Source organism: Neopelma chrysocephalum, unplaced genomic scaffold (assembly GCF_003984885.1).
Source record: "Neopelma chrysocephalum unplaced genomic scaffold, ASM398488v2 Primary Assembly neopelma1_96942, whole genome shotgun sequence".
NCBI lineage: Eukaryota > Metazoa > Chordata > Aves > Passeriformes > Pipridae > Neopelma > Neopelma chrysocephalum.
Window position 1 is genome coordinate 1,433,545 of NW_020925585.1, and position 9,609 is coordinate 1,443,153.

A 9,609-nucleotide genomic window follows, 5' to 3' on the forward strand; every position below is an offset into this window, starting at 1 on the left:
ATCCATAAAATTAAGGAACTCATGGCATATGTTGAGTATTGGTTATTTTTAATGTTCTTAATGTAAGAGATTATCTCTGACCAAAAAACTTGATTGGACCCAAACACAGCATCTGAACTGTTGTAGGCAAGAAAAGTTTGTTTTTCTTTAGCTTGCTTTTCTTTGGTTAGGCTAATTTTTAAAGATTTTCTTTAGCTTTCAAAAAAACCCATTTAATGCACTTAAGTGCATCTGTTTTGTTGTATGGATAACATTTATTGTTCATAAAACTGAAATCCGCATGAAGAGTAAGAAAACATAACAAAGTTAGATCTTGGAAGAGAAATCATTCTGCTGAGGATATTTGGCATTGCCTGGAGTTAATGTGTCAACATCATTCAGTTTTACTTCTTGGATCCCCTCCATAGAATATCTTAGACTTCCCAGGTTTTTTTGGTTATGAATATGCATTTGAATCTACAGAATGGATACCAAATCAGTCTACTTGCTATGGAAATATACAAGCTTAGGACAACTACTTAGATAGGATTAAATATGCTTAATTGTATTTTATGGTGGGTTGATCTTGGCTGGATGACAAGTGCCCACCAAAGCTGCTCTATCACTTCTGTCCTCAGCTTAACAGGGCATAGTAAATATAACAAAGTATTTGTGGGTTGAGATAAGGACAGGGAGAGGTCACTCAACAATAGCCGTCATGGGCAAGGAGACTGGACCTGAGGAAATTGATTTATTGCCAGTTAACTCAGAGCAGAAGAATGAGAAATAAACCCCAAACTTAAAATACCTCCCCCCCACCCTCCCCTTTTTTCCCAGGCTCAGCTTCATTTACGTTTTCTCTACCTCCTCCCCTGCAGCAGTGAAGGGGAACAGGAGATGGGGGCTCTGATAGTTCATTGCATGTTGTCTCTGCCACTCCTTTCTCCTCAGGAGGAGTACTCCTCACACTCTTCCCCTGTTTCATCACGAGTGCACCAGGAGGTGCAGTTCTTCAGGAACAGGCTGCTCCATTGTGGGTTTCTCACGGGGTGACAAGTCCTGCCAGCAAACCTGCTCCAGCTTGTACTCCTCTTTCCACGGATCACAAGTCCTGCAGAAGTCTGCTCCAGCACACCTTCCCACAGGTTCAGAGCCTGCTTTCAAGCATCCACCTGTTCCGAAGTGGGGTCATCCCTGTGCTGCAAGTGGATCTCCACTCTCCCATGGACCTCCGTGGGGTGCAGGGGCACAGCTGCCTCACTGTGGTCTGTACCATGGGCTACAGGGGAATCTCTGCTCCAGCTTCTGGAGTACGTCGTCTCCCTCTGTGGCACTTCGTGATATGTTTGAGTAGGCATGGGGGTATGAGGTTGATGATGGAGGTATTTTCCAGCCTTAATGGTTCTATAATTCTATGATTCACTTGGTGTCTGCAGGGCTGTTGCTTCCTCACTCTTCTCTTCTTTGGCTGCAATTGTTTCTGCACAAAAATTCTTCCTCTTCTTAAATCTGTTATCCTAGAGGTGCTACCACAGTCACTGATGGGCTTATCCTTGTCCAGCGGTGGGTCTGTCTTGGACCCGCCTGGCATTAGCTATATTGGACATGGGGGAAGCTTCTGGCAGCTTCTAAGCCACCATTGTATCTCACCTGTTACTGAAATATTGCTGTATAAATCCAACACATATGTGCTTGAAAATGGGATACTTCTTTTTCTCATCTTTGCCAGTTTAGAGGTTATATTGAGACACTTTAGTAATCTCTTTCTTTTGATAATTTTTGTTGGTGTTGCCCTGCTTCCTTTGCAGCTTAAATATGTGATCTATATTGCTTAACTGATCCTCAGATAGTGCTATTCTTGAGACTTCCTTCTCCAAAGTATATTATTGGAATTTTGACTCGGGTAGCATTAGATTTTTTTACAGCGTGTAGTGTAGGGTTCTGTGTATGGGGTTTAGTTGGCAGCTGGACTTAAAACATAACGAATATACCAAATATTTTAAAAACACCTGAACATGTAATACTATGTGCATAGTTTGAAACCTAAAAACATGAACTGAACACCTTTTTTTTTTAGTGTCCATGTAATGCAGTTGGATCATGTTCCTTAGGTATGCAGTTATGATTGTGCTGCTGCTCATAAATGAAATTTTGAAACAGAATGCCTGATTTTGAATTAAAAGTCAGGGCTGGCTAACTAAATAAATAATCTCACCCCTTCAAGTAATGGTAGCAGAAGTTGTATCTTAGAGTAGGTGCCAGCCTAGGTACTTTGAGCACTCTAACAAACTAGGAAGCCAAGAATAGATGAGCAAAAAAGTTAATAGCCATACTTTTTCATCACTTCATTATGTATATATCTGACTGTTAAAAGACCTAGAAGGTAAAAGGAAGACATCTGTTTGTCAGTTCCCTTCACTCCCACCAAAAAATTGGTCAGTTTCAAGCAAATTTGAAACCGAAAGTTAGACTTCTCAACGATAATTAAATTCTTTCAAAATCCATGAAAATCAATGAAAAGAGAGCAGTGGCGGGAACAGCAGGAAGAGTTCAAACATTACCCTTTCGTGGGTACCAGGTTCAGCAAGCACATGATCCTCACTACTGAAGGGGTAGGGACTGGAAGGAAGATCAGCTTTATTGTTGGTAAAGAAAGATCAGAGAAAACTGTAGGAAAAAGTCTCAAAAATTTCTACAGGGCTTCTTGTTCTTTTCAGATAAGGCTAAACAATCGACATTTGAAAATTTTCTCCTGAAAAAATTGTCACGTGTGAGTAGTGTATCCATCTTTACACTTTTTGCTGTGTCCCCTCAAATTGATCCAATATTTGTCACTTTAAATTTGTAGTGTTCCTAGGAAATACTTTCTTTGTACTTTATCATTTGCATCTGTATCTGAGGTATTTGCATCAACATTTTCACTAAGGAGCCATCTCTTGTTCTGTTTGCATTTCAATCTGGTTGAAAGAGAATGCAGTCTAATCTGAAGGGTCTATGTTGTATTATGTTTTAAGGTGTTTTGATACCATACCTGGTATATGCAGATGCATACCAACAAAAAGTCTCTGCAAGTAATTTCACATTCTTTTAGAGACAGAAGCTGGAATAAAGACTGTGTCCTGTCTGGACAGACTAAATAGTAGAGTCAGCATTTAGGAATTCACAGGCAGATAAAGGACCTCTCCATAAAATAATCAAAATATATCCATAAATCTAACTGTCTTGGTGCACAGTCATGATTTCAGCTTGGTTTTGAGTGTTTAAATAATGGAAAGTTCTTGAATATTTTATAGTATGGTCACAGGTAGCGAAGAGAAATTAGAGTAGAGAAATTAGAGAAGATATTAGGTATGGAAGTGCTGTATATTGAAATGAAATGTAATAAATCTTTAATTGGTTGGGGTTATTTGGTGAAAATCAGAAACATTAATGACGTTTTTTCAAGTTCTGTTCAAATTCTTTAGTCTTGAGAAACAGTTATTATTGTAAATATGTGATTTGCTGTCCTCATTGCTGTTTGGGTAGCTTTTCATTGTTTGTCATTCTTGTGTATCATAAACATGGGTATTAATTTTAAAGGAAAGGGAATGGAGATAATTCACCATTATAGTCTAGATAATCTGTCAACATCAGTAGGTCTCTGAACAGGGTCTCTGAATTTTCAGGTCTCTCCTGATCCAGTGTTATTACTTCACTACTCCTTTCTTCTTTTTTACTCACCTCAATAAAACATTAAATTTTAAGGCATTAGTTTTCATTTTACTGTTCAAGTAGGTGGAAAAAGCACCTAAAAGAAATGAATGGTTAACTATTATAACAATAAAGTAACAATCAGACTTGGTTTCTTTTTGTCATTTGCTTAACCCAAAAGCAAAAATACACATGCAATTAAAAGAAAGAAGGCTGTGAAAGAGATGGCTAGTTACAGAGGCTTCCAACTTAGTTTCTCATCATCCAACTTAGTTTCTCATCAGTGAATAGTGTTATTTTGTGGTTGTGAACAATGCTGTTGGATAATGATTTTTCAGGTGGATAGTCATATATTAATTTTTTGAACACTAAAGGGAAAGTAGAAGGTAAACATTGGTTCCACAGGGTTGTTTGGTTTTTGTTTGGTTGGTTTGGTTTTATTTTTGGTTTGTTTGGTTGGGGGTTTTTTTGTGGTGGGGTTTTTTTGTGCTGAGTTCTATTTTTTTTAATGTATTATATTTCTGGGAAGAAGAAGGTTTCAAGAAAAGTAGTAGATTCTTTCACATTGAAAAATATGAAATGTGGTAAGAGTTTCTGGGGACCCAACTGTGAATAATCAGTAGTAGGAGCTTTGCCTGTCTGTAAGACCCAGATTCGCTTCCCTGTAAGAGTCTATTCGTCCTTGGGGTGTAAAAGAAGCAAATGTTGACAGCAGTGCTTAAATCAGTGTGGTGTTTTTTACAGCAGGCATTTTTTTTTGCTTCACAGAGGTATAATGGTCATGCTGTTGTACGGGTTTTTTGTTCTTGTCATATATTAGATTTTCCAGGTGAATAGGACTTCAGGCACTGAAGTGAACATTTGTCCAAGAGGTTATGTAAGTTGGAATCTTCGTTGAGCAATTGCAAAATAAACTCACTTTCTCAATAAAAGCTAGCTACCAGTAAACACTTCCATGCAATTGTTGCACAAACAGTAATGATCATGCTGTCCAAGTTTATGTCATGTTGGTGGCAGATGGCACGTAATAAACAACCTGCTGTTTTGATTTCTGCATGCTTTGATTGTTTGTCCAAATGAGCAATAAGTGTAGCTAATGTTTAGGCTCCAAAATATCTTTCACTGTGAGTGGAGAATGCTTCACTTGTTCTGCTGAAGCAGGTATTCTGTATTCTTGTTTTCTCATCAGAATCCACAAAAAAGCTATACCCTTGGAATAGCTGTGATATTTGGTTCTCTGACCTCTTGATGTTATATTTGGTGTGTGCTTATAAAGTATTCAGTGTCTTCTGTCAAGGATAGAAGGAAGGGTTACATCAAGGAGAGTTATTTTGCTAAATGTGCTATTTCACTCTTTTCTTCTTCTTGCTTCTAGTCAAGAAAAAAAAAGTTAAAATTACCTTTTATTCTTGTTCTTCCTAAAATAATAACCAAATCCATATTTTAAAGTGTCTTTGGATTACCCTATTCAATTCTTTTTCTCTTTCTTCTGCTTTATTCCAAAATCAACGAACAGGGAAATTTAATTGTACTATTATTTGACTTCCAGATAAAAAATTACCTTGTAAAAGCCAATTTCAATTGATGCTGATGTGTTTGCTTTTTGAAATATCGAACATCTGAATGTTTGATTGCTCAGGATCAGATTGGATGTAATTTCTGTGGTTTTCTTTGATCTCTAAAGACAGCAGGAGTCTACCTTTTTGAATGGCACTTGAATGTAGGTTAAAAAAGGAAAAAGAAAGTAGCATGTGTGAATATCAGGGCAAATTATATCATTATATTCTGAACAACGTGCCTTGGAATTACAATGCTAAGCACAACTTGCTCTGTCCTCAATAAATAGAATTATTTAATTCAAATATGTGTATGAAAATTGCCATTTGTATGATTTAAGTCATGACCATTTAACTATTGTAATTGGAATTGATTATCCAAGTCTTTGTAACTCGGTTCCATGGTAACAGTTTGGATATTAGTGTTCTCTAATAAAATTGCCATGGCTACACTGACTGAAGCCTTGATCTTAAAATGAACTTCACGTGAAAACAAGGTCTTACATTTGTCTAATCACTGGCATTTTCACACCCTGTTGAAATCAGCTTGCAAAACACTTGGTCATGACCAGGAAAGATTGCTGCTCTGAAACACTTTAATCTTAATCTCTCTGCACTAGGGTCAGAGTAAGACTTTTTTGGAATAGTTTCCTAACAAGTCAGGAAATTTCCTAATGGTTGAATAAGGAGTGGGCATTTGACTGGTGTTTGTGTTTGTAACAAGGAATGACTGCAAGCTAAACAGGGCAAACCCTTTTCCCTACTATGAATGATCAAGAGTTTTGAAATCCATTGACTTCAGATGGCCATTGATTGGGCCTTCCCCACAGCAAAAGACACACCTCTGCTGTTTTCCTGAGCTACCACCGCAGGACTCATAGTTCTTCTCAGAGATCCAGCACTTGCTGGGGTTCAGCCCAGCAAGTGACCAGGAAGATGAGAGGTCAGTTAAAGATGATGGAGACAAAATGAAATAATTAGAATGTATCAGGAGTTGGAGGGAAGGAAGTCCTTCAAAGTGACACTTAGAAGGGTTCCTAAAGGAACAGTTAATGTGTGGAATATTCACTTCTTAACCACCATAGGAGATCTCATATTTGCTGCTGTCAGCATTTGATATAGGAAATTGTAATGATAACCATTGAAAATGGAACAGGATAAGAATTTAAGCAATCATTTTATATATATGACTAACAATCACAGGTTAATTAGGTCAATTTACCTTTGCTTAGACCAAGTGCAAGCAAAATGACCACAAGATCTGAGGTACAAGCTGGAGCTTTACATAGGCAAGGTTTAGATGAAACAGCTTCAGTGTGAAATTAACAATAATGTTATTTTTTTGTGTCTTATTTGGTTTAGAACATGACAGGCTGGCATCTGACTACTTTAAATGGATATTGGACATCTGTTAAGACAGGAGGGAGGGATCCAGCTTTTAAGAGAGTGGCACTTCAAAAAGCTACTTGAGCAGTCCGAGAATGAAGGAAATTGATTCCTTCAAATAAAGGATCTGGGAAGCTCCTGTTTGTAAGAGCTCTGGTTGGAGGAGAAGGAGCCATAGAAAGGCTCTGGTAAGTGTGTGTGTGTATTGTGTATTTGTGACTGTGATGTTATGGTGGGCAATTCAGTGCGGTGTTATGCCAATATAAGTGAGCTAATCGAAGTCCTGAAAGCTGTATAGTTACATCAATAGTATTTCATCAGTACTGTTGAACCAGTTAATCCTGCTTCACAGGGTGAATACAATTACTGCATACTGAGCTACGATCTCTGCCTACCAGTATTCTCTGCCTTGTAGATACAGTAGTCTTGTAGGAGCGTATACTTTTTTATACAATGGCCTGAAAAATTGCATGTCCTTGATAAGAAGAAAAAGATCTTGTCAGGAGACTAAAGGTTGAGAACCTAAACTGTATTTTTCTAATTGAAACTACTGTAAGACCACCAAAGCATTTTGTGCAGTCCTCAAGGTGCTCAGAATAAAGAGAAGACAGGACACTTGTAGACCCCCTTTTTGTTCATACCCTAACTCTGAAGAGGTGAGTTTAAACTATTGAACTGAAGAAATGTTCTCCCATCCCATCATGCAAAGACCTTGTTTTCTGTTAACAGACACTCCTAAGAGATTGTACATGTTTTTGAAAATTGAGTTGTTTCCTGTTTTCTGACCACTTCATTCTAATGCAAGCATCTTTCAAGTTTTACTTGACTGAAATGATGTCCTTTTAATTTGAGTTCTGCAATTTATGAACTTCTGAGCCAGATTTACTTTTCTGAAAATTTCCAGTTTGACTCAGATCAGTCACCATTTGAAGTAATGATATTGCATATGAAATGACATTTTTAGATATCCGCAATGCATTGGAAGCTTTATTATTAAATTGCTTTTTAGCAGAATGTCTTGTTAGCTGGTGTATAGCTGCTTGTAATACTTCTGGAATTTCTGTTGATTTATAGCTCATATCATTAATAATATGTAGAAGAAAAGAATGCAAAAAAATTTTAGTTATTTCAGAAGTAGTTGGTGATATGATGACAAGCTGATAACAAATTTTCATGTCTACCAATTGAAGAAAAGTTTCTTTAAAACCCTACTTTCACACTATTGTCTAGAAAACAACACTATTGTCTTCTAGGCATCAATATTAATCTTTCTGTGCATCAACACAACAAAGTACTTGCCAGGAATAACAGCAGGTCAAGCCATTGACTGTAAATAAAAGGGAATATTTAACTTCTTTCAAGTAAAAGTCCCTCGCGCTCTTTACAACACAGAGTTATATGGTGCATCTCACTGACATGTTATTTTGAAGCCAAACTTTCTCTTTTCAAGTATTAAGGTACTGTTTATTCAGAAAGACTGAAATCTTTCTTGATTATAGGTTTGGCTGTTTTGTGTTGTCCAAGTGCATCAAATCAGAGATGAAACCATGTTTTTCTTTTTGCTGGGGTGGCAAATCTCTATGCTTAGATCACAGGAAAGGGGAAAGATAGTCTTCTGCACCTAAAACTTCTCATGTGGTTTGGTATCCATCACCATTCTTTCCTAATAGTGAACAGAGCTCAAACAGCCTTTACTGGGTAAAGTCCTTTTCCCAATTCAAGGTGTAAGAACACAGATTAATTTAAGAGAAGGTAGGGTTTTTTGGAAGACAATGAGTTTAGGTGTCCCATAAACAGGAATCCTTCAACTTTCATATTGAGAACTGAGATGAATATCTACCCTTCTGGTTAGTCTTACCTTCAGAAGTCTGTGTTTGGGCCTAATTATTTTCTCTATCTCTTCCAAAATCTAATTAATTTATTATACAGTCAGATGCACTTTGTTAACTCAAGGCTTTTTTACATTTTTGGTCTCATTGATCAAAAGTAATAGAAAGAATTAAATGAAAAGCTGACCCAGACCTTTCAAAATCAAGGATTCCTTATCCTTCTATCACAAGTTACAAGCATTTAGCAGAGAGGAGGGAGGATTCCCTTTGAAGCAAGTAGAAACCATTTGTCCAGATGATTTCCAGAACTCCTTTTAGTTTAGCCCAAGAGTTTGACAATAGCAAGGTCAGATGGAGTAACAGTGCCTTGCCAAGTGGCTCTACATCTACTATGGTTGAAAATAAATGACAAATTATGGAAAGTAGTAATGTAAAACCTGATGTCCCAAGTGTGTAAATACATCTCTTTTCAAGGTAAGGTAGGATGTGAATATACAATATAAAACTAGCTCAAGCTGAATGGAAACATGCAAATATTTAGTTTAGAAAGAGCAGCAACAGAAAGATGAGAGTTTATTAAGGAAATGAAAAATCAAACATTGTTGGGTATCTTACTGTACAGTGAGGTTATATATTCCATTCACATTTGTGAATGTAAACACTTTCAGTGCTGGAGCTTTTGAGAATGATTTTCTCCTTAAATTGTGGTCCTTTATTTTATCAGTATTTTGAACACAGGAAAGTTTGATTTAAATCTTGTCAGTAATTCTTTTCAAATAACAGGTTTGACAACCCAATTTTCCTGTTACTGGTTTACTCTATGAACTTTCAAATCACCAAAGCATTATTTGTTATTCCTGTGCTTCTTTTGACCCATACTTTACTTTTAGTTGTCAAAATGCAAACAGACCATGAGATCTTAGTTACATTTCAACACAGTAATTGCTAAATCGTTTAGGAAAGAGAAAATAAAAAAATCACATAAACAGTTGTTGTTATGCATGTGTGTTTTAATATCTGATTTTCAGCATAACCTTAGATTACAATGCAGGTTAAATTTCCCTTGCTGATTTATAAGTATGATGTAAACTCTGGGCTCAGCTAATGATATTGCAATATAAAATTGTTCTGTTGCAAAGTAAAGACCTTGCTTAGCACTGCAAAGCTCC